This window comes from Oncorhynchus masou, chromosome 6 (assembly GCF_036934945.1).
Source record: "Oncorhynchus masou masou isolate Uvic2021 chromosome 6, UVic_Omas_1.1, whole genome shotgun sequence".
Taxonomy (NCBI): Eukaryota; Metazoa; Chordata; class Actinopteri; order Salmoniformes; family Salmonidae; genus Oncorhynchus; species Oncorhynchus masou.
In genome coordinates, this window is record NC_088217.1 from 38,115,597 (window position 1) to 38,141,267 (window position 25,671).

Below are 25,671 nucleotides of genomic sequence, written 5' to 3' on the forward strand. Positions count from 1 at the left end.
CAAATCAAAGTTTATTTGTCACATGCGCTGAATACAACAGCTGTAGTAGACCTTACAGTGCTTACTTACAGGCTCTAACCAATAGTGCAAAAAAGGTGTTAGGTGAACAATAGGTAAGTAAAGAAATAAAACAACAGTAAAAAGACAGGCTATATAGAGTGGCGAGGCTATTAAAGTAGCGAGGCTACATACAGACACCGGTTAGTGAGGCTGATTGAGGTAGTATGTACATGTAGATATGGTTAAAGTGACTATGCATATATGATGAACAGAGAGTAGCAGTAGTGTAAAAGAGGGGTTGGCGGGTGGTGGGTGGCGGTACACAATGCAGATAGTCCAGTTAGCCAATGTGCGGAAGCACTGGTTGGTCGGCCCAATTGAGGTAGTATGTACATGAGTGTATAGTTAAAGTGACTATGCATATATGATAAACAGAGAATAGCAGCAGCGTAAAATGAGGGGTTGGGTTGGGGGTGGCACACAATGCAAATAGTCCGGGTAGCCATTTGATTACCTGTTCAGGAGTCTTATGGCTTGAGGGTAAAAAAAATGTTGAAAGCCTTTTTGTCCTAGACTTGGCACTCCAGTAACGCTTGCCATGCGGTAGTAGAGAGAACAGTCTATGACTGGGGTGGCTGGGGTCTTTGACAATTTATAGGTCTTCCTCTGACACCGCCTGGTGTAGAGGTCCTGGATGGCAGGCAGCTTAGCCCCAGTGATGTACTTGGCCGTACACACTACCCTCTGAAGTGCCTTGCGGTCAGAGGCCGAGCAATTGCCGTACCAGGCAGTGATGCAACCAGTCAAGTGGCTCTCAATGTTGCATAGGTAGAACCTTTTTGAGGATCTCAGGACCAATGCCAAATCTTTTTAGTTTCCTGAGGGGGGAATAGGATTTGTCGTGCCCTCTTCATGACTGTCTTGGTGTGTTTGAACCATTCTAGTTTGTTGTTGAAGTGGACACCAAGGAACTTGAAGCTCTCAACCTGCTCCACTGCAGCCCCGTCGATGAGAATGGGGGTGTCCTCAGTCCTCCTTTTCCTGTAGTCCACAATCATCTCCTTAGTCTTGGTTACGTTGAGGGGTAGGTTGTTATTCTAGCACCACCCGGACAGGTCTCTGACCTCCTCCCTATATGCTGTCTCAAATCAAAATCAAATCAAATTTATTTATATAGCCCTTCGTACATCAGCTGATATCTCAAAGTGCTGTACAGAAACCCAGCCTAAAACCCCAAACAGCAAGCAATGCAGGTGTAGAAGCACGGTGGTTAGGAAAAACTCCCTAGAAAGGCCAAAACCTAGGAAGAAACCTAGAGAGGAACCAGGCTATATGGGGTGGCCAGTCCTCTTCTGGCTGTGCCGGGTAGAGATTATAACAGAACATGGCCAAGATGTTCAAATGGTCATAAATGACCAGCATGGTCGAATAGTAATAAGGCAGAACAGTTGAAACTGGAGCAGCAGCACGGCCAGGTGGACTGGGGACAGCAAGGAGTCATCATGTCAGGTAGTCCTGGGGCATGGTCCTAGGGCTCAGGTCCTCCGAGAGAGAGAAAGAAAGATAATTAGAGAGAGCATATGTGGGGTGGCCAGTCCTCTTCTGGCTGTGCCGGGTAGAGATTATAACAGAACATGGCCAAGATGTTCAAATGGTCATAAATGACCAGCATGGTTGAATAGTAATAAGGCAGAACAGTTGAAACTGGAGCAGCAGCACGGCCAGGTGGACTGGGGACAGCAAGGAGTCATGTCAGGTAGTCCTGGGGCATGGTCCTAGGGCTCAGGTCCTCCGAGAGAGAGAAGGAGAGAATTAGAGAACGCACACTTAGATTCACACAGGACACCGAATTGGACAGGAGAAGTACTCCAGATATAACAAACTGACCCCAGCCCCCCGAGACACAAACTACTGCAGCATAAATACTGGAGGCTGAGACAGGAGGGGTTAGGAGACACTGTGGCCCCATCCGAGGACACCCCCGGACAGGGCCAAACAGGAAGGATATAACCCCACCCACTTTGCCATGGCACAGCCCCCACAACACTAGAGGGATATCTTCAACCACCAACTTACTATCCTGAGACAAAGCTGAGTATAGCCTGCAAAGAGCTCCGCCATGGCACAACCCGAGGGGGGGCGCCAACCCAGACAGGATGACTACATCAATGAATCAACCCACTCAGGTGACGCATCTCGTCATTGTCGGTGATCAGGCAGACCACTGTTGTGACGTCTGCAAACTTGATGGTGTTGGAGTCGTGCCTGGCCATGCAGTCGTGGGTGAACAGGTAGTACAGGAAGGGACTGAGCACGCACCCCAACAGGACAATGACCGGACAATGACCGAACACACCTACAGGCTGTGTAATGGCTATTTGACCAAGAATGAGAGTGTTGGAGTGTTGCATCAGATGACCTGCCACCACAATCAAATTTAGATGGTTTGAGATGAGTTGCACAACAGAGTGAAGGAAAATAAGCCAACAAGTGCCCAGCATATGTGAGAACTCCTTCAAGACTGTTGGAAAAGCATTCCACGTGAAGCTGATTGAGAGAATGCAAGAGTGTGCAAAGCTGTCATCAAGGCAAAGAGTGGCTACCTTGAAGAATTTGTTCAACACTTTTTTGGTTATTACATGATTCCATATGTATTATTTCATAGTTTTGATGTCTTCACTATTATTATACAATGTATAAAATAGTAAAAATAAAGAAAAACCCTTGAATGAGTAGGTGTGTCCAAACTTTTGACAAGTAGTGTATATACAGTGCCTTGCGAAAGTATTCGCCCCCCTTGAACTTTGCGACCTTTCGCCACATTTCAGGCTTCAAACATAAAGATATAAAACTGTATTTTTTTGTGAAGAATCAACAACAAGTGGGACACAATCATGAAGTGGAACAACATTTATTGGATATTTCAAACTTTTTTAACAAATCAAAAACTGAAAAATTGGCCGTGCAAAATTATTCAGCCCCCTTAAGTTAATACTTTGTAGCGCCACCTTTTGCTGCGATTACAGCTGTATGTCGCTTGGGGTATGTCTCTATCAGTTTTGCACATCGAGAGACTGAAATCTTTTCCCATTCCTCCTTGCAAAACAGCTTGAGCTCAGTGAGGTTGGATGGAGAGCATTTGTGAACAGCAGTTTTCAGTTCTTTCCACAGATTCTCGATTGGATTCAGATCTGGACTTTGGCCATTCTAACACCTGGATATGTTTATTTTTGAACCATTCCATTGTAGATTTTGCTTTATGTTTTGGATCATTGTCTTGTTGGAAGACAAATCTCCGTCCCAGTCTCAGGTCTTTTGCAGACTCCATCAGGTCTTCTTCCAGAATGGTCCTGTATTTGGCTCCATCCATCTCCCCATCAATTTTAAACATCTTCCCTGTCCCTGCTGAAGAAAATCAGGCCCAAACCATGATGCTGCCACCACCATGTTTGACAGTGGGGATAGTGTGGTCAGGGTGATGCTGTGTTGCTTTTACGCCAAGCATAACGTTTTGCAGTGTTGCCAAAAAGTTCAATTTTGGTTTCATCTGACCAGAGCACCTTCTTCCACATGTTTGGTGTGTCTCCCAGGTGGCTTGTGGCAAACTTTAAACGACACTTTTTATGGATATCATTAAGAAATGTCTTTCTTCTTGCCACTCTTCCATAAAGGTCAGATTTGTGCAATATACGACTGATTGTTGTCCTATGGACAGAGTCTCCCACCTCAGCTGTAGATCTCTGCAGTTCATCCAGAGTGATCATGGGCCTCTTGGCTGCATCTCTGATCAGTCCTCTCCTTGTATGAGCTGAAAGTTTAGAGGGATGGCCAGGTCTTGGTAGATTTGCAGTGGTCTGATACTCCTTCCATTTCAACATTATCGCTTGCACAGTGCTCCTTGGGATGTTTAAAGCTTGGGAAATCTTGTTGTATCCAAATCCGGCTTTAAACTTCTTCACAACAGTATCTCGGACCTGCCTGGTGTGTTCCTTGTTCTTCATGATGCTCTGCGCTTTTAACGGACCTCTGAGACTATCACAGTGCAGGTGCATTTATACGGAGACTTGATTACACACAGGTGGATTGTATTTATCATCATTAGTCATTTAGGTCAACATTGGATCATTCAGAGATCCTCACTGAACTTCTGGAGAGAGTTTGCTGCACTGAAAGTAAAGGGGCTGAATAATTTTGCACGCCCAATTTTTCAGTTTTTGATTTGTTAAAAAAGTTTGAAATATCCAATAAATGTCGTTCCACTTCATGATTGTGTCCCACTTGTTGTTGATTCTTCACAAAAAAATACAGTTTTATATCTTTATGTTTGAAGCCTGAAATGTGGCAAAAGGTCGCAAAGTTCAAGGGGGCCGAATACTTTCGCAAGGCACTGTATACAGTATTTGTTTTAATTTATTTCAAGTATACACGTTATGATAGATTGCTATAGATTTTCTGTTAATTGCCAAAATTACTGAAGATTCTGGTAACTTTGGTAAATTCCCGGTAGCTTTGCCACGCTAGTCATATGTACAGGGCTGGAAAATGTTATCAAGCCTGACCAAACACTTTATGTGGGATATGGCACACTGCCTCTCTATCAGACACACACTGTAAGGTTGGAGAAGATAAAGGTCTCACCTCAGCAACTACAGTCCCACTGTTTTTTGCAAACTGCACAGCTGGTGGAACTCCCTCCCAGAGATGGGCAGGAGAAAGCAGTTTGTGTCTAGTCCCCCAGCAGGTCTGCCTGCAATAGCACCACAAATTTCCCTGGACAGCAGTTGCTTCCCCTCCTCCCCATAACACAATCTCCTAGTCCCTGCCCATTTTTAGAAGCACCTAAATAACCCACTGTAAACCTCAGGGTGGGGTGTTTGAAAGTGTGTGTGTGTGTGTGTGTGTGATGATGGAGGCAAGGCTATCGACCCACAACACCCCAGAAGCAGTGGCTCAATACTTCTTCCCGATTGATTTTCTGTATGGGTCACAAGCCGTCCGTCTTTAACATAAAATACAGACCTGCAGGGGCATTGCAGTCATTCTGCATTGCCAGGGCGATGGACGGTCCCAACCCATCAGAGAAGAACAGAAAGCCCACCATGTTCTTTTAATAAACAACCCAAATGAACCCACATGAACTAGAGCAGGGGGTTAGAAACAGCAAACAGGGACATTTTATTAGCATATCCTGAGTTGAATACAAATTAAGTTGGTCAGTTAGTGATTATTAATCCTGAGGATTCCTTGAGACCCATACCAACCCAGCGAACATTACTCCATTGGCCCCGTGTGGTTATTCGGTGGGTAAGGTGGGCACGGGTTAGCCGACATCAAGCCCAACTCAGGCTAGCCTAGCACGGGCTAGCCCACAGCAATAGCACATCAGCCCGAAACGGGCTAGCCCAGCATAGGCTAGCCTACTTCAAGCCCACACCAGCCTGCCACAGGCTAGCCCACAACAAGCCCAACCAAACCTAGCCCACACCAATCCCACATCAGTCCAATATGGGCCAGCTCACACAAAGCCCAACGGGCTAGCCCACACCAAGCCCACACGAGCCTAACAGAGACTAGCCTACACCAGCCCAACACAGGCTAGCCCACATCAATCCTACATCAGCCCAACATGGGGCCAATATTTTAGCCCACTTTTGTGCAACTAGCCTACTGCCGTGTTCTGTTGTTTGACCAAAACAGAGTTTTTTTCTTCACTGCTAGCCTACACATCAGGTGTTTCTCTTGTTTGAGGCTAGCAACAGCATTGTTTTTCCACATCACACATCAGCCCAACATGGGGCCAATATTTTAGCCCACATTGTGAGAATGTTTGCTTATTTCAGGCAAGGTGAGGGCTGCCCTCACCACATATGGGATGTCCATACTGGGCAAATGCCTTGGGGCCAATGTGGAGCCAATGAGCAAAGGTAGCCTATATGGGTCCAATATTTTGCCTGCATTGGGCCCACATCATGCCAATATGGGCATGTTTGCTGGGAATATTTCCAAACTGACGGGGAAAGACATTTACAACACAAGCACTAAGGGGCTGCCTGTCTCTGTCTTTATAGGCTCCTAAAGAGCCACTGCGGCTTGAAAGGGTAGCCCGAGAGGCTGACGATTACTGCCAGGACTGATGAGTACTGCTGTAGCACAGCATCAGGGATGGGGTGAAGGTGTGAGTAGGCTATGATATGGTGGAACTGAGTGCTTCTGGGAAAAGAGAACAAGGGAACAACATGGGTACTGTCCGGGGACTTCAGAAGATGATGGTGTGGCTGCCTGGTGATGGACTTCATGGCTTTAAAGCCACAGACAGTACAGAGCGATGACACACCAATCAGCTGTGACACGGATGTTTCACCCAAGAAAATACTTTGTTTTGTAGGGATTTCTTAAAAACATGATGAGGAAGAGCCTAGTTTGTCTACATGTATTTGAATGAACTCTGGAAGTCCAAAGCGTGTCTGCGGCATCATACTGTAGCTGCTCCTGCCCAGCTCTTTTCTTGAGTAAAACATAGAATATAGAACGAGTGTACTGAAATATGTTGTATTTTTCCAGCAGGTGGCACTGTACTTATAGGTGATGGCTTCCTCCTGGTGTCTGCCTCTGGCTCTCCTGGTCTCCAATCTGGTCATTTCACACAGCACCGAGCCCCGCTCCACACACGCCAAGAGGAGATTGGCACAGCCCTCACCAGGCAATGGCAATGCCCTCCAGTACCCTGAGCAGGGCTTCCAGAGCCATGGGCATGGGAACGGCAGGGAGCGTGTAGGGGGCATGGGAGCCAAGGGGCCCACAGTGCCAAAGCCAATACTGGTGCTGGGCTCCTCTCCCGCAGTCCCCTGCACCCCGTAGCTCGGCATGAGGATGATGGGACGGGTCTGGATGGCCTGAGCCCGGTGAGACTGGAGATGGGCCCTGGGGGCAGGGAGAGGGAGAATGGTCGCGGAGGCATCAGGAACCCATCTCATGCTCGGGACAACCACCCTCTGGGGCCACACAGGGAAAGGAACAGGGACATGGGCACCACTTTGATCACAGGAGACATGGAGGTCGGAGAGACAAGGGTCGGCACACTAAAGGTGAGTCCCCAAAGGATCTAGGGTTATCAAATGAGCCGTAAGCCTGCAACTGGCTTCAAGTGGCCAAGAGAACTCCTACTGCTATCTAGTGCAGGGGTTCTCAGACTGAGGTCCTCAGACTTGAGGTACTACAGGGGGTCTGCGGCCAGATCTCCAAATTAGTATTAATATTATTATTACATTATTTATTTTTTCTTGAATATTACAAAAAAAGACATTTAACACATTTTGGCCAAGGGATTCATGGAATGAGTTTCATGGCAAAATTTGTACAATTGCAGGATATTAGCTTCAAAGCTGCAGCAACAACAAATCTCTCTGCCCAATGATAAAATGTGTAGAATAGCAGGAAATTAGCTTTAAAACTGCAACATTTTCTCTCAGATGCCAAACATCTGAAGTCAACATGGGCCAAAATCCCTGTGGAACACTTTCGACACCTTGTAGAGTCCATGCCCCGACGAATTAAGGCTGTCCTAAGGGCAAAAGGGGGTGCAACTCAATATAAGGACGGTGTTCCTAATGTTTTGTACACTCCGTGTATTTACATCATTGGATAGCTAGAGACTTCAGCTTTCTCATCGTATGTATATCATTCCTGTTAGACTAAAAATTAAGGCATTGTCCATTGTACAAGCCTTGCGCTTTTAAAATGTCTGTGTCCCTATGGGAATTTGTTTAAAATATTACAATGTCAGTTTCTTGGGGGCCTGCTCAGTTTTCTTGGGCTCTGTAATATATTTAAAAAAATCTGAATCGCACCGTTTTTACCTTTCTAACAGTACTAAACATATGTTTGTAGGACTTATAGTTTTGAAACAGAAATGTTCTTAATTAGGGTAGTATACGATATTATGCGTAGTTTAGAAAATGCCACCAGAGGGCATCAGAGTTTAAGAGGTTAAGTCTGAAGTTGACCTTATACTTTTTTTTAAACTGAATTTTCTTGTCAACAATCTGGTTAAGTGGATATGATAATGTATGGTCTTTCCTCTCCTCCCCAACCCCTGTTCTGTCCATCCATCCTTCCTATAGGGTTCCTCCCTGAGCCTGAGCTGGACTCTAGTCTGAAGGAGGGATCTGTCTCCTCCACCAACTTTGGCTCCGGCTCCTCTGCGGTTACCACGGTGATGAGCAAGCGTCCCCCAACTCTGCCCCCAGCCTCCACCAAACCCAAGGTACCCCATAAAGACACGACTGCTTATTCAAAACAACATTGTCTATTGTAATTCAGTGTTGTAGGATTTATAGAGCTATTCATGGTAAAGAAAGAGTGACTGTATTTCCTATTTGGAAATACCTAGGCTCCGTAATGGGCTTAATGTATCACATAGCTCATTACTCATCTCAGAGAAATGAGGAGACAGGCTTTTTAAATTACCTATCATTTTTCCTTCACTTTCTCCCAGCATGCTGCCTGCCATCACAATGATCACTCACACAGGTAGATAGATAGATACCTTCTCTGCTTCTCACATACAAATACTCTCCCTCTTCTATCCTCCCTCTATTTTTCTCAGGATGCTATTAAATCACCAACACACTCATCAGACTGGTAAATAACAGTACTCAGCCTGTGTTGAGGTCTGACTCTTACTCCAGGCTGTTTTTCTGTGGTGTCTGTCTCAGGTCCATAGTTCCATAGTTACTGTAGCCCTGTCTGGCTTTACTGGCCTCTGAGAGTTTGATGTCTAAACTGTCTGACTGCTTGGTATGCTGTTTACAAGCTGCCAGAGAGCCTTGGATATTGTGTGCATGTCTTTATTCAGGAGCTGTCAGATATCGGCCTGCAGTGGAAATTATAGCCTTGCTTGGAGTGGACCTGGGTTCATTGACACCGGGACGCTGTGAGCGTTCTTAATTAATGTTTGATTTTGGCTGATGGCTAAATGAACAGCCAGGTACTAGTATCCCACCGCCATTCATCTAGTTGATGTTTCTCAATGTTTCCTCTGGGTGACACAGAATGAGCTGGGATCAATGTGCACAAAGAGTCTGGTTGGCACAGACCCTTATTTCCTGATAGATGATTTTCTCAGGTCCTGTCTCTCTAGACATCCCCAGGAGACCTCTCAATGTCATATTAACTTCATTATAACCTGCTATTATTTTGTCAACACAGTCCAGAGGTCCAGAGGAAAGGAGTTATGTAAAGAGATTTGTTGAAGTTTATGACATATCGGTTTTGGCTAAGTAGTCCCCTGAGGAGTTGTTTTATTCAATATTGACTTCTGCTTAAATTGCTTTGATTCAAGGTGTGATATTGAAGGACATTGACGTACCGGTAAAATCACAGCTGTGTGAAAGTGATTCACAGGCCTTCTCCTCTGACAAGTAGTAACACTCTACCATAAGATGTTTAGTATGATGTATGTATGCTGCCTCAGGGCTTTAAACAGTGTAGTGTGCAGCCATGTCCTCCGAAACCCACTGATTGCCTGTAAAGCACTCTGGGCTGTGAAGTCCTGAGTGTCCACAACTAACAGGCCATTTTATGGACCAAGTGTCTGTTCACCTCAACTACGGGAATGTAGTTATAGACCACTGAAGTGTGGCTATAATATTCTCTCTGCATTACAGAAGTCAGGCCGGGGGAAAGTGCAAGGAGAGGTGATGCCCACTCTGGATATGACGCTGTTTGACTGGACGGACTACGAGGACATGAAGCCCGTGGATGCCTGGCCTTCTTCCAGGAAGAAAGGTCAGCACTTTATTCAAATACACATTTAGTCATCTCAGTTTGAGAAGATACAGCTAATGTTAATGTTGGTGGAAAGTCATACATGAATATGTGTTCACTCCACAAAAAACCCTAATGATCCTTTTGCATCTACTAAACATACTGTACGGCGTAGGATAGACATGCTTGATATATTTGTTATTTCTTTGACATTGAAGTGTTTGCTTGATCGTCCATATGTTTGTCTGAGCCTGGGTTGAAGTACTTTACTGGTACTTTACTGATAATCTGTTTTTGTGCTGGTTATTTTGCATGCTGAAGACAAGCGGCGTAGTAAGAACCTAAGCAGTGGCAACTTGACGGTGGACGCTGATGCCATCGAGCCATGTGACCACCACTTGGACTGCCTCCCAGGTCAGTGACTAAAATGTCCTCCATCCACGACTCTGCTGACCCTTGACCTCTGGCCACTCAGGTCATGGTCTCATGAAAGCTCATTATGATAAAGGCCATGTGATGGTCGAAACATTTGCGTTTTTTGAATTTACAACCGAAAGTAATTTTTGTACATTTCACTGGCTGTGCTTGTTTCAGGAAGCGGGGTGCAGGCTGTATTTGCAAACCCACTGTAGCTTGTAGCAAACTTTTAGTAAATTCCTGTCAACAAGAGAGACATGGAAGCCCAGCTAGACTAGCTAAACTAGTTTCAAATTAAGGTTGCTAACGAATGTTTTCAAAGATGGAGCTGTGTTTATTTTTGCTCTTCTGGGACAATGTGGACCATCCGGACTTCCAATGTAGCAACTGTTTGCTTGCATAGGACAACAGGGGTGAAGTGGCTACTCTTAGCAAACAAATAGCGAATTTACACAAGCTATTGGGGAATCCATGTCGGCCTACTTTTTCTTCTACTCCGGTTGCTGGATGCCACTCTGGCCTGGTGGGAGTGTCGCTGCCGTGTTGTCTACCAACCGCCGACTGGCCAGTGCTCTGCAGTGATCCCTCCCCAAAGGGGGTTACCCCTTCCCTGGAGAATGGAGTTGGTAGGATGCTTCTGGATGACTTAGTTGATGTTCCTATTCTTAACCCTACCAACCACCCATGGAGGTACGTCACTCGCCGTGGATGGCGAAAGCAGCGGCCTTTTGTCAATAGAGGCCTCCTTGGCGGTGGGAAGCCCGGACCTGATAAAGACTTCAAACAGCTTCGCCGCCCTGGATCCAGAGGTTCTGGCACCTTCATCCCTGGGGGCTTATGCTTCAATATCGGATCCGGAGATACCTGCGCCTTGGTCCCCTGTTCTGTCTCCCTTGCCGGTGGCTTCTACAGTGAATGACGCTTCACTGGTTATGGGAGGCTTGAACCAGGTGCCAAGAGTTCCTAGCATACGAGATACCGCCTCTCACTAGTCCTCAACGGGTCTCCCGACTCATGCGAGGCGAAGGAATGGGTGTATTTCCTCTCATCTCGCTGGCTGTTGTTTTAGGCATTTCTATGGTACGAAGCGTCTCGGTTCCTGGACCAAAAACCCTGTGCTACCCCAGACCTCGAGTACAGCATATTACTTGGCTACTCCCTACCATTCTATGTCAGCACACGGAGATTGACCCTTTCTACTGCCAGTACGGGGCATGGAACTCCGCCGATCCTCTACAACTGGAATGCCGACATCCCCTAAGGTGCGACGTGCGCTGAAGGCCCACTCTGCTAACCGCAGCCTACTAGCTACCTAGAGCTACTTGGAACCCTACTAATCCATGACTGGTCTATCAACGTCACTGCACGAAGAGGCAAAAACAGACTTACCTCCATCACGACATCTCCCAAAGATCCTTCTGCTAACTTGCTAGCCCCGGTCTACTAACTGCTAGCTTGCTAGCCCCGGTCTGCTAGCTTGCTTGCCCCGGTCTGCTAACTGCTAGCTTGCTTGCCCCGGTCTGCTAACTGCTAGCTTGCTTGCCCCGGTCTGCTAACTGCTTGCTTGCTAGCCCCGGTCTGCTTACTGCTAGCTTGTTAGCCCCGGCCTACTAACTGCTAGCTTGTTAGCACCGGCCTGCTAATTGTCTGAATCGCCATGTCCCCAACCAGCCCAACCAGTCACTGGACCCATTTGTTCACTTGGCTACGCATGCCTCTCTCTAATATCAATATGCCTCATCCATTACTGTCCTGCTTAGTGATTACTGTCTTATTTCATTGTAGCGCCTCTAGCACTGCTCAATATGCCTTAATCAACCATGTTGTTCCACCTCCTACATATGCGATGACATCACCTGGTTTAAACGTCTCGAGAGACAATATCGCTCTCATCATTACTCAATGCCTAGGTTTACCTCCCAATGTACCTCCAATGTACTCCTACCTTACCTTTGTCTGTACACTATGCCTTGAATCTATGCTATCGTTCCCAGACACCTGCTTCTTTTACTCTCTGTTCCAAACCTGCTTGGCGGCCAGTTCGTATAGTCTTTAGCTGTACCCTTATCCTACTTCTCCTCTGTTCCTCTGGTGATGTAGAGGTTAATCCAGGACCTGCAGTGCCTCGCTCCACTCCCACTCCCCAGGTGCTCTCATTTGTTGACTTCTGTAACCGTAAAAGCCTTGGTTTCATGCATGTTACCATTAGAAGCCTACTCTCTAAGTTTGTTTTACTCACTGCTTTAGCACACTCTGCCAACCCAGATGTCTTAGCCGTGTCTGAATCCTGGCTTAGGAAAACCACCAAAAACCCTGAAATCTCTATCCCTAACTATAACATTTTCCACCAAGATAGAACTGCCAAAGGGAGCGGTGTTGCAAACTACTGCCAAGATAGCCTGCAGGTCTGTACCCAAACAATTTGAGCTTCTACTTCTAAAAATGGACCTTTCCAGAAAAAATGTCTCACTTTTGCCGCTTGCTATAGACCCCCCTCTGCCCCCAGCTGTGCCCTCGACACTATATGTGAACTGACTGCCCCCCATCTATCTTCTGAGCTCGTGCTACTAGGTGACCTAAACTGGGACATGCTTAACTTCTTGAAACTCCCCAACCCGGATCCGGGTTTGTGACTAAAGCCTCAGGCTCATTAGCATAACGCAACGTTAACGATTTCTGAAAATCGCAAATAAAATTAAAATAATGCGTTTGCTCTCAAGCTTAGCTTTTTCTTAACAACACTGTCATCTCAGATTTTCAAAATATGCTTTTGAACCATAGAAATTGACTAATTTGTGTAAGAGAATGCAAAGCTAGCATAGCATTTTGTGTAGCATGTAGCACGCAACATTTTCACAAAAACCAGATAACCAAATAAATAAAATCATTTACCTTTGAAGAGCTTCTGTTGTTTTCAATGAGGAGAGTCTCAGTCACATACCAAATGTGCAGTTTTTCCTGAAAGCGTCTGTGTGTAGGAGAAATCGTTCCGTTTTCTACATTGCGTCTGGCTACCGAAACGAACCGAAAATGCAGTCACTTACAACGTGAAACTTTTTCCGGATTAACTACATAATATCGACCGAAACATGGCAAACGTTGTTTGGAATCAATCCTCAAGGTGTTTTTTCACATATCTCTTCATTGACATGCAGTTCGTGGAAGCTTGCTTTCCTCTCTGTGTCCCATGGAAAAATACTGGCAGGTGACTTTGCGCACCAATTTCGGCGCAGGACACCGGGCGGACACGTGGTAAATGTGGTCTGTTATGGTCAATCTTCCAATGATCTGCCCACAAATACGTCACAATGCTGCAGACACCTTGGGGAAACGACAGAAAGGGCAGGCTCGTTCCTCTTGCGTTCACAGCCATATAAGGAGATAATGAAAAACAGAGCCTCAAAAATCCTTGTCATTTCCTGGATGCCATCTCATCTTGGTTTTGCCTGAAGCTCACGTCACAGAGAAGATCTTTGTATTTCTGGACACGTCAGAGTGTTTTCTTTCGAACGGTAGCAATTATATGCATAGTCGAGCATCTTTTTGTGACAAAATATCTTGTTTAAAACGGGAACGTTTTTCATCCAAAAATGAAATTGCGCCCCCAGAGCATCAACAGGTTAACACCCCGGCCATCCCACAATCTAAGTTTGATGCCCTCAATCTCACACAAATTATCAATGAACCTACCAGGTACAACCACAATTCTGTAAACACAGGCACCCTCATAGATATCATCCTAACTAACTCCCCCTCCAAATAAACCCCTGCTGTTCTCAATCAAGATCTCAGAGATCACTGCCTCATTGCCTGCATCCGTAATGGGTCTGCAACCAAACGACCACACCTAATCACTGTCAAATGCTCCCTAAAACACTTCCGCGACCAGGCCTTTCTAATCGACCTGGCCGGGGTATCCTGGAATGACTTTGACCTCATCCCGTCAGTAGAGGATGCCTGGTTATTCTTTAAAAGTGCCTTCCTCACCATCTTAAATAAGCATGCCCCGTTCAAAAATGTAGAACTAGGAATAGATATAGTCCTTGGTTCACTCCAGACCTATCTGCCCTTGACCAGCACAAAAACATCCTGTGGCATTCTGCATTAGCATCGAATAGCCCACAGGCAGTTAGGAAAGCTAAGGCCAGCTTTTTCAAACAGAAATTTGCATCCTGTAGCTCTAACTCAAAAAAGTTCTGGGACACTGTAAAGTCCATGGAGAATAAGAGTACCTCCTCCCAGCTGCCCACTGCTCTGAGGCTAGGAAACACTGTTACCACTGATAAACCCACTATAATTGAGAATTTCAATTGCACTTCTCTATGGCTGGCCATGCTTTCCACCTGGCTACCAACTGCCCGGCACCCTCCACAGCAACCCGCCAAAGCCCCCACCATTTCTCCTTCACCCAAATCCAGATAGCTGATGTTCTGAAAGAGCTGCAAAATCTGGACCCCTACAAATCAGCCGGGCTAGATTATCTGGACCCTCTCTTTCTAAAATTATCTTAATTGTTGCAACCCCTATTACTAGCCTGTTCAACCTATCTTTCGTATTGTCTGAGATTCCCAAAGATTGGAAAGCTGCTTCAGTCATGCCCCTCTTCAAAGGGGCCAAGTTAACAAACAGATTACTGACCATTTCGAATCCCACCGTACCTTCTCCGCTATGCAATCTGGTTTCAGAGCTGGTCACGGGTGCACCTCAGCCACGCTCAAGGTCCTAAACGACATCATAACCGCCATCGATAAGAGACATTACTGTGCAGCCGTATTCATTGCTCTTAAATGCAAGTAAAACTAAATGCATGCTATTCAATCGATCACTGCCCTCACCTGCCCGCCCATCCAGCATCACTACTCTGGACGGCTCTGACTTAGAATACGTGGACAACTACAAATAGCTAGGTGTCTGGTTAGGCCCTGTCTTATCTCAGCTCACTGGTCACCATAGCAACACCCACTCGTAGCATGCGCTCCAGCAGATATATCTCACCGGTCACCCGCCAATTCCTACTTTGGTCGCCTTTCCTTCCAGTTCTCTGCTGCCAATGACTGGAACAAACTGTAAATATCACTGAAGCTGGAGACTCACATCTCCCTCACTAGCTTTAAGCACCAGCTGTCAGAGCAGCTCTCAGATCACTGCACCTGTACATAGCCCATCTGTAAACAGCCCATCTATCTACTCATCCCCATACTGTATTTATTTATTTATCTTGCTCCTTTGCACCCCAGTATCTCTACTTGCACATTCATCTTCTGTACATCTATCATTCCAGTGTTTTAATTGCTATATTGTAATTACTTTGCCACCATGGTCTATTTATTGCTTTATCTCCCTTATCTTACCTCATTTGCACTCACTGTATATAGACTTTTTTTTCTTTTTTTTTCTAATGTATTATTGAATTTATGTTTTGTTTATTCCATGTGTAAATCTGTGTTGTTGTATGTGTCAAATTGCTATGCTTTATCTTGGCCAGGTTGCAGTTGCAAATGAGAACTTGTTCTCAACTAGCCTACCTGGCTAAATAAAGGTGAAATAAAAATATTGCTACATAAACATAGGGGTATTGTCAATAGTAATCTTGTGCACATTTATCTGAATTCTACTATTTGCTCTGCCACTTTGAATCCAAACAGCAAGCCCATTGTGGCTAGCTCATCCAGTTCTATTGACTTGTGTCAACATGGATACTCCTGCTCTTTTCAAATCTCATAGATGGCTTGAACTGTAACATATATACTGAACAAGAATATGAACGCAACATGCAACAAGTTCAATGATTTTACTGAGTTACAGTTCATTTAAGGAAATTGGTCAAATTAAATACATTTGCTATGCCCTAATCTATGGATTTAGGGCAGGGGCGCAGCCATGGGTGGGCCTGGGATGGCATAGGCCCACCCACTGGGGAGCCAGGCCCATCAAATCAGAGTCAAATCAAATCAAATTTTATTTGTCACATACACATGGTTAGCAGATGTTAATGCGAGTGTAGCGAAATGCTTGTGCTTCTAGTTCCGACAATGCAGTAATAACCAACAAGTAATCTAACTAACAATTCCTAAACTACTGTCTTATACACAGTGTAAGGGGATACAGAATATGTACATAAGGATATATGAATGAGTGATGGTACAGAGCAGCATAGGCAAGATACAGTAGATGGTATCGAGTACAGTATATACATATGAGATGGGTATGTAAACAAAGTGGCATAGTTAAAGTGGCTAGTGATACATGTATTACATAAGGATGCAGTCGATGATATAGAGTACAGTATATACGTATGCATATGAGAAGAATAATGTAGGGTAAGTAACATTATATAAGGTAGCATTGTTTAAAGTGGCTAGTGATATATTTACAACATTTCCCATCAATTCCCATTATTAAAGTGGCTGGAGTTGAGTCAGTGTCAGTGTGTAGGCAGCAGCCACTCAATGTTAGTGGTGGCTGTTTAACAGTCTGATGGCCTTGAGATAGAAGCTGTTTTTCAGTCTCTCGGTCCCAGCTTTGATGCACCTGTACTGACCTCGCCTTCTGGATGATAGCGGGGTGAACAGGCAGTGGCTCGGGTGGTAGATGTCCTTGATGATCTTTATGGCCTTCCTGTAACATCGGGTGGTGTAGGTGTCCTGGAGGGCAGGTAGTTTGCCCCCGATGATGCGTTGTGCAGACCTCACTACCCTCTGGAGAGCCTTACGGTTGAGGGCGGAGCAGTTGCCGTACCAGGCGGTGATACGGCCCGCCAGGATGCTCTCGGTTGTGCCTCTGTAGAAGTTTGTGAGTGCTTTTTGGTGACAAGCCGAATTTCTTCAGCCTCCTGAGGTTGAAGAGCCGCTGCTGCGCCTTCTTCACAAAGCTGTCTGTGTGAGTGGACCAATTCAGTTTGTCTGTGATGTGTATGCCGAGGAACTTAAAACTTGCTACTCTCTCCACTACTGTTCCATCGATGTGGATAGGGGGGTGTTCCCTCTGCTGTTTCCTGAAGTCCACAATCATCTCCTTAGTTTTGTTGACGTTGAGTGTGAGGTTATTTTCCTGACACCACACTCTGAGGGCCCTCACCTCATCCCTGTAGGCCGTCTCGTCGTTGTTGGTAATCAAGCCTACCACTGTTGTGTCGTCCGCAAACTTGATGATTGAGTTGGAGGCGTGCGTGGCCACGCAGTCGTGGGTGAACAGGGAGTACAGGAGAGGGCTCAGAACGCACCCTTGTGGGGCCCCAGTGTTGAGGATCAGCGGGGAGGAGATGTTGTTACCTACCCTCACCACCTGGGGGCGGCCCGTCAGGAAGTCCAGTACCCAGTTGCACAGGGCGGGGTCGAGACCCAGGGTCTCGAGCTTGATGACGAGCTTGGAGGGTACTATGGTGTTGAATGCCGAGCTGTAGTCGATGAACAGCATTCTCACATAGGTATTCCCCTTGTCCAGATGGGTTAGGGCAGTGTGCAGTGTGGTTGAGATTGCATCGTCTGTGGACCTATTTGAGCGGTAAGCAAATTGGAGTGGGTCTAGGGAGTCAGGTAGGGTGGAGGTGATATGGTCCTTGACTAGTCTCTCAAAGCACTTCATGATGACGGAAGTGAGTGCTACGGGGCGTTAGTCGTTTAGCTCAGTTACCTTAGCTTTCTTGGGAACAGGAACGATGGTGGCCCTCTTGAAGCATGTGGGAACAGCAGACTGGTATAGGGATTGATTGAATATGTCCGTAAACACACCAGCCAGCTGGTCTGCGCATGCTCTGAGGGCGCGGCTGGGGATGCCGTCTGGGCCTGCAGCCTTGCGAGGGTTAACACGTTTAAATGTTTTACTCACCTCGGCTGCAGTGAAGGAGAGACCGCATTTTTCCGTTGCAGGCCGTGTCAGTGGCACTGTATTGTCCTCAAAGCGGGCAAAAAAGTTATTTAGTCTGCCTGGGAGCAAGACATCCTGGTCCGTGACTGGGCTGGATTTCTTCCTGTAGTCCGTGATTGACTGTAGACCCTGCCACATGCCTCTTGTGTCTGAGCCGTTGAATTGGGATTCTACTTTGTCTCTGTACTGACGCTTAGCTTGTTTGATAGCCTTACGGAGGGAATAGCTGCATTGTTTGTATACAGTCATGTTGCCAGACACCTTGCCCTGATTGAAAGCAGTGGTTCGTGCTTTCAGTTTCACACGAATGCTGCCATCAATCCAAGGTTTCTGGTTAGGGAATGTTTTAATCGTTGCTATGGGAACGACATCTTCAACGCACGTTCTAATGAACTCGCACACCGAATCAGCGTATTCGTCAATGTTGTTATTTGACGCAATACGAAACATGTCCCAGTCCACGTGATGGAAGCAGTCTTGGAGTGTGGAGTCAGCTTGGTCGGACCAGCGTTGGACAGACCTCAGCGTGGGAGCTTCTTTTTTTAGCTTTTGTCTGTAGGCAGGTATCAGCAAAATGGAGTTATGGTCAGCTTTTCCGAAAGGGGGGCGGGGCAGGGCCTTATATGCGTCGCGGAAGTTAGAGTAACAGTGATCCAAGGTTTTTCCGCCCCTGGTTGTGCAATCGATATGCTGATAAAATTTAGGGAGTCTTGTTTTCAGATTAGCCTTGTTAAAATCCCCAACAACGATGAATGCAGCCTCTGGATAAATGGTTTCCAGTTTGCAAAGAGTTAAATAAAGTTCGTTCAGAGCCATCGATGTGTCTGCTTGGGGGGGATATATACGGCTGTGATTATAATTGAAGAGAATTCTCTTGGTAGGTAATGCGGTCTATATTTGATTGTGAGGAATTCTAAATCAGGTGAACAGAAGGATTTGAGTTCCTGTATGTTTCTTTCATCGCACCATGCCTCGTTAGCCATAAGGCATACACCCCCACCCCTCTTCTTACCAGAAAGGTGTTTGTTTCTGTCGGCGCGATGCGTGGAGAAACCCGTTGGCTGCACCGCATCGGATAGCGTCTCTCCAGTGAGCCATGTTTCCGTGAAGCACAGAACGTTACAGTCTCTGATGTCCCTGGAATGCTGGCTCGGAATTTACATTTAAGTCATTTACCGCTCTTATCCAGAGCTCTTACAAATTGGTGATTTGACATCAGTGGAACAGCCACTTTACAATTGCATCTAAATCATTAAGGGGGAGGGGGGTTTCATCAGAGACTGGACATTGGCAAGGAGAATGCTAGGAAGTGGGGCACGATGTGCCCGTCTCCGTAGTCTAACCAGAAGACCGCTACGTTTCCCTCTTTTTCGGAGTTGTTTTTTGGGGTCGCTGCATGCGATCCATTCCGTTGTCCTGTTTGTAAGGCAGAACACAGGATCCGCGTCGCGAAAAACATTCTTGGTCGTACTGATGGTGAGTTGACGCTGATCTTATGTACAGTAGTTCTTCTCGGCTGTATGTAATGAAACCTAAGATGACCTGAGGTACTAATGTAAGAAATAACACATAAAAAAACAAAAAACTGCATAGTTTCCTAGGAACGCGAAGCGAGGCGGCCATCTCTGTCGGCGCCGGACAATTTATACTGACTAACCGACCCCATTAGTATTTGGCTAGTGGTGTTTTTGCAAGTGATATTAGCGACCACTGCCCTATCGCTTGTATTAGATATACCAAATTGAAAACTGACCCTCCTATAATTGTGAAGATAAATATTAAAAAGTTCCTTTATGATGTATATTAATATAGACCATGTTAATATTTCTCTTTCTATTCTCTCGGAGGACCTGAGCCCTAGGACCATGACTCAGGACCACCTGGCATGATGACTGCTTTCTGTCCCCAGTCCACCTGGTCGTGCTGCTGCTCCAGTTTCAACTGTTATGCCTGTGGTTATGGATCCCTGACCTGTTCACCGGATGTGCTACCTTGTCCTGGACCTGCTGTTTTCGACTCTCTCACTCTACCGCACCTACTGTCTCTAACTCTGAATGATCGGCTATAAAAAGCCAACAGACATTTACTCCTGAGTTGCTGACCTGTTGCTCCCTGTACAAGCACTGTGATTATTATTATTTGACCCTGCTGGTCATCTATGAACATCTTGGCCATGTACTGTTATAATCTCCACCCGACACAGCCAGAAGAGGACTGGCCACCCCTCAGAGCCTGGTTCCTTTCAAGTTTTTTTCCCTAGGTTCCTGCCATTCAAGGGAGTTTTTCCTAACCACCATGCTTCTACATCTGCATTGCTTGCTGTTTGGGGCTTTAGGCTGGGTTCCTGTATAGCACTTTGTGACATCGGCTGGTGTTAAAAGGGCTTTATAAATACATTTGATTGGCTTTTTTTTACTAGCTGCATACCAGTACCCTGTTTTGGCACTTTCATTTTTCTCATCCATTTTGACTGGTTTAAAAAATGTAACCTTTTATTTAACTCGGCAAGTCAGTTAAGAACAAATTCTTATTTTCAATGATGGCCAACACCAGCCAATTGTGCGCCGCCCTATACTCCCAATCACGTCCAGTTGTGATACAGCCTGGATTCAAACCAGGGTGTCTGTAGTGACGCCTCAAGCACTGAGATGCAGTGCCTTTGACCGCTGCACCACTCAGGAGCCCTAAGCATGCCCCTTTCAAGCAACTCAGAGTCAAAAAACGAATTAATCCATGGTGCTCTCCTGTTCTCTCAGACCTCCTCTTGGTAAGAAATCAAGCCTGGCGAAGACAAACTGGCTTGTTAGCTGATCAGCAGCTATTTTGGTAGTTGAGAAATAGGTGCATTGCCTCGGTTAAACAGTCCAAATCAAAATACTTCCTTAGCTCTATGGCAGACTGTTAGTGATCCCTCTAAATTCTGGAAAACAGTTCATTCACTGAAGTGGGGTAATTCCTCTACTGCCCTTTCTAAGCAAGTAGTTTTAGACTCCTGCATCATTACTCAGAAAGTTAAGATTTGTGATGGTTTTAATCAGCATTTTATCTCAGCTTGTGTCTTACTTGAAATAAATGGTGGTCAAACTGGTCTTGGCGAGTTAGTTGACTGTTCTTCCCACATACAGCTTTCAGTAGTCTCCATGGAATCAGTCGACTTGGGAAATGGTGGTCCTGGTTTTTCTTCTTGGCAACTCACAGAAACGTCTTGCTGCCTGATTAGCTATTGACACCAAGATGGACCCGTCTTTGCTTAACTATGCAGCACCCCTCATTGCTTGCTCAGTAACACACATTTTTTATTTAATTTTAGTATTAGGAAATATTGCAAAAATGTGGAAAGCAGCTTTTGTGCTGCCACTTCATAAAGGCGGGATAGTAATGATCTCGATAATTATCAACCCATTTCTAGGCTCCCTTGTCTTGCAAAAAATCCTAGAATCATTGGTCAACAAACAGCTATGTTATTTTCTATCTGTAAATGGTATTCTTTATGTTAATCAATCCAGATTCAGACCTAAATGTAGTACCACTATGGCTACCATGCTTGTTGTAAATTATATTGCAAATGCCTTAGATGATAGAATGAATTGTGCTACCATGTTTGTAGACTTGTCAAAAGCTTTTGGTACTGTAGACCATGCTATTCTGATGAATAAGCTGTCCTCTATAGGGTTGGATATTGATGCTTGCCGATGGTTTCAGAATTATCTCAACGACAGACCTCAGGCCATCAAGGTAGATGTGGTCAAATCTGAGTTTCTTGAGTTACATAAAGAGGTGCCCCAAGGTTTGACACTCGGCCCACTACTGTTTACAATCTATATACTGTAAATAATATTGTTAATTCTGTAAAAAAATATATACAGGACCAGTCAAAAGTTGACACACCTACTCATTCCAGGGTTTTTCTTTATTTTGACTATTTGTTACATTGTAAAATAATAGTGAAGACATCAAAACTATGAAATAACACATATGGAATCATGTAGTAACCAAAAAAGTGTTAAACAAATCAGTAAATGTTTTGTATTTGAGAGTCTTCAAAGTAGCCACCCTTTGCCTTGATGATAGCTTTGCACACTCTTGGCATTATCTCAACCAGCTTCACCTGGAATGCATTTCAATTAACAGGTGTGCCTTCTTCAAAGTTAATTTGTGGAATGTCTTTGAGCCAGTCAGTTGTGTTGTGACAAGGTAGGTGTGGTATACGGAAGACAGCCCTATTTGGCAAAAGACCAAGTCCATGTTATGGCAAAAAGAGCTCAAATAAGCAAAGAGAAACAACAGTTCATCATTACTTTAAGACATGAAAGTCAGTCAATGCGGAAATTTTCAAGAACTTGGAAAGTTTCTGCAAGTGCAGTCGCAAAAACCATCAAGCGCTATGATGAAACTGGCTCTCATGTGTCCCTATAGTGAGATACTTCACTCATATTATCAGAGAACCGGGGTTACGCAAATAACCTGACGTTTCTCCCTCTACCCCACCCATAGGATCCTGCTGTGACCTGAGACAGCACGAGTGCAAGCTTCACAACCGCGGCCTCAACAACAAGTGCTATGATGACTGTATGTGTGAGGAAGGTGAGTAAGCGAGGTAACAGGCCAAAGCCACAGAGCATCAGAGAATTTAAGTGAGAACACAACCAAAATCAAATCAAATCAAATGTATTTATATAGCCCTTCGTACATCAGCTGATATCGCAAAGTGCTGTACAGAAACCCAGCCTAAAACCCCAAACAGCAAGCAATGCAGGTGTAGAAGCACGGTGGCTAGGAAAAACTAGAAAGGCCAACACCTAGGAAGAAACCTAGAGAGGAACCAGGCTATGTGGGGTGGCCAGTCCTCTTCTGGCTGTGCCGGGTGGAGATTATAACAAAACATGGCCAAGATGTTCAAATGTTCATAAATGACCAGCATGGTCGAATAATAATAATAAGGCAGAACAGTTGAAACTGGAGCAGCAGCACGGCCAGATGGACTGGGGACAGCAAGGAGTCATCATGTCAGGTTGTCCTGGGGCATGGTCCTAGGGCTCAGGTCCTCCGAGAGAGAGAAAGAAAGAGAGAATTAGAGAGAGCACATGTGGGGTGGCCAGTCCTCTTCTGGCTGTGCCGGGTGGAGATTATAACAGAACATGGCCAAGATGTTCAAATGTTCATAAATGACCAGCATGGTCGAATAATAATAATAAGGCAGAACAGTTGAAACTGGAGCAGCAGCACGGCCAGGTGGACTGGGGACAGCAAGGAGTCATCATGTCAGGTAGTCCTGGGGCATGGTCTTGGGGCTCAGGTCCTCCGAGAGAGAGAAAGAAAGAGAGAAGGAGAGAATTAGAGAATGCACACTCCAGATATAACAAACTGACCCTAGCCCTCCGACACATAAACTACTGCAGCATAAATACTGTAAATACTGGAGGCTGGGACAGGAGGGGTCAGGAGACACTGTGGCCCCATCCGAGGACACCCCCGGACAGGGCCAAACAGGAAGGATATAACCCCACCCACTTTGCCAAAGCACAGCCCCCACACCAGTAGAGGGATATCTTCAACCACCAACCTACCATCCTGAGACAAGGCTGAGTATTGCCCACAAAGATCTCCGCCATGGCACAACCCAAGGGGTTATATACATAGGACATATAGGGCTCAGTTTCTGATGTCAGTAGCCTGCTTGTCCATTCTCTGACAACGTTCCTATTAATTTGTCTCAGGGTTCCGTTGCTATGCCAAATTCCACCGGAAGCTTCGTGTGACCAGGCGACGGGGTCGTTGTGTGGTGCCAGAGTCAGCCAACAGAGACCAGGGGTCCTTCATCACAATGTGAGGGGTCACAGATACACACTGAACATGACCACTCTCTCTGACATAAAAGACAGACAGTGTCTGGTGATAGTTAATTCAGAATTTTCATTCTACTCATCTGGTCTCCCTCACTTCAGTGCCACAGAATCACGTACATGTACACAACAACAACACTGCAGTGTCTGATTAACTGTGTCCTGAACATATGAATGTGTTTTCTGAGAATGGATAGATTGTCAATGGCTTTTCTAATGATTCTGTCACACTACTCTTTAAAGGTAATTATTATGATAAGCAAAAATGTTTGAGTTTCCTTCTATATGTTTTAATATTTCTTTTATTTATACAATACTTAAAACAGAACTCTGTGTCTATTGTGTTTTTTCAACCTCATTTTATGTGATTAAATTCTTGTACATTGATTGTTGTTCTGAGTTTTCTTGAGTGTTTTCTTCATCTTATGGATGCATACATTTTTTGTCAAATGCCAAGGACCTCGTGTTACATCATCCTTCAGGGTTTCACATAATACATGGCCTGTAGATGGCCCATAGCAATGGGAGTTCATGTCCTTTGATCATTTCATGGACAGGCAGGGCAGAGACAGGCTTGTTTAAGATTCTTATCATCATCATCATGCTGCCTCTGTGTTTAGCATGCTTAGTCATTGAGCTCAGGGTCTTATGAGACGTTATACTCCGTGACACCAGAAAGGGTCATTCTTCTCAGTACTCTGTGTGGAGACAGATGTGATAGTTGGTTCCAAAGAGCCACAGGAGCTCTGAGGTTGAGTCTGTATATGCCCCCAGCTATGAGTAGGATTCTGTGTGTCAGGGCCCAGCGTTCCCTGGAGGAGAACAGATGCGCACTCTCTCTCTAATCCTCTCACTCTCTCTCACCCTCTCTCTCTTTCTCAAGACTTGCTCTACAGAGTGTAAAGAAAGTCAAATCAATGACATCAAGTGTATATTGTATATTGGTGAGTAAAACAATCGCTCCCACTCCCACCACACGATTGTACCTGTATCAATATTTGATCAGCCAGAGTAGCAATTGTTTTTCATCCCAAACAATCAGGATACTGGGAGCACCAGTTTGCTCTCACTGATTCACGGCCTTGGGGGGGAAAAAGTGGTTGTGATGTATTCATTAATAACCTCAGAGAAAGTGCAGTGCTACTGAGTGCACTGCTGGAACTTAAAGAGCAGCCAGTCAAATGATAAATCACCCCCAGCCAGATGGTGGCGGGATACATAGGGAGTGGTGGCATCACTTAGGGACCTGCCTAGACTGTTAAACAGCCTGTAAACAGCAGGAGTGGGGAATTGTTTTTTAACACGGAATGTATGGGAAGATGCTTCAAAGGAGTATTGTTGTGTATGTGCAGTCTATCACTCTATTAGGAGGTGACAACAAAAATGGTCACTTGTTTTCCAATTCTATTACATTCTGGTGATTGATTTGGCTCCCAAGCGTAAAAACAAATTACAACACAAATTAATAGATCCATATGTCACACACACCACCACCCCCTCCAAAGTCCCCTCAAGGATATCCGGCCAATCATAAAAGTGTGGGCTATACATGGCCACATTTGGAAAGCCTTTCACTTCAATCTATGAGATGTGCCTACTAGAATGTACAGTCAATGAATGTTAAAAATCCTGTTTCATTTATACTACTACAAATCACAGTCCTAGCTCACACACTGACTGAGACTTTGATTATAATTGATTTAATAGTAAAGGTGCACCTGTAGAGATACAGTACATAACAGGGTGACATATATATATATATGAAGATAAGTTTCTTATC

The 25,671-nt window shown here is 45.3% G+C and overlaps 1 pseudogene; it reads left to right on the forward strand.

The window, feature by feature from the left end:
- LOC135542033 (draxin-B-like) overlaps nt 1-24,278 on the forward strand; it is a 31,110-nt pseudogene extending 6,832 nt beyond the window's left edge.
- The last annotated feature ends 1,393 nt before the right edge of the window (nt 24,279-25,671 follow it).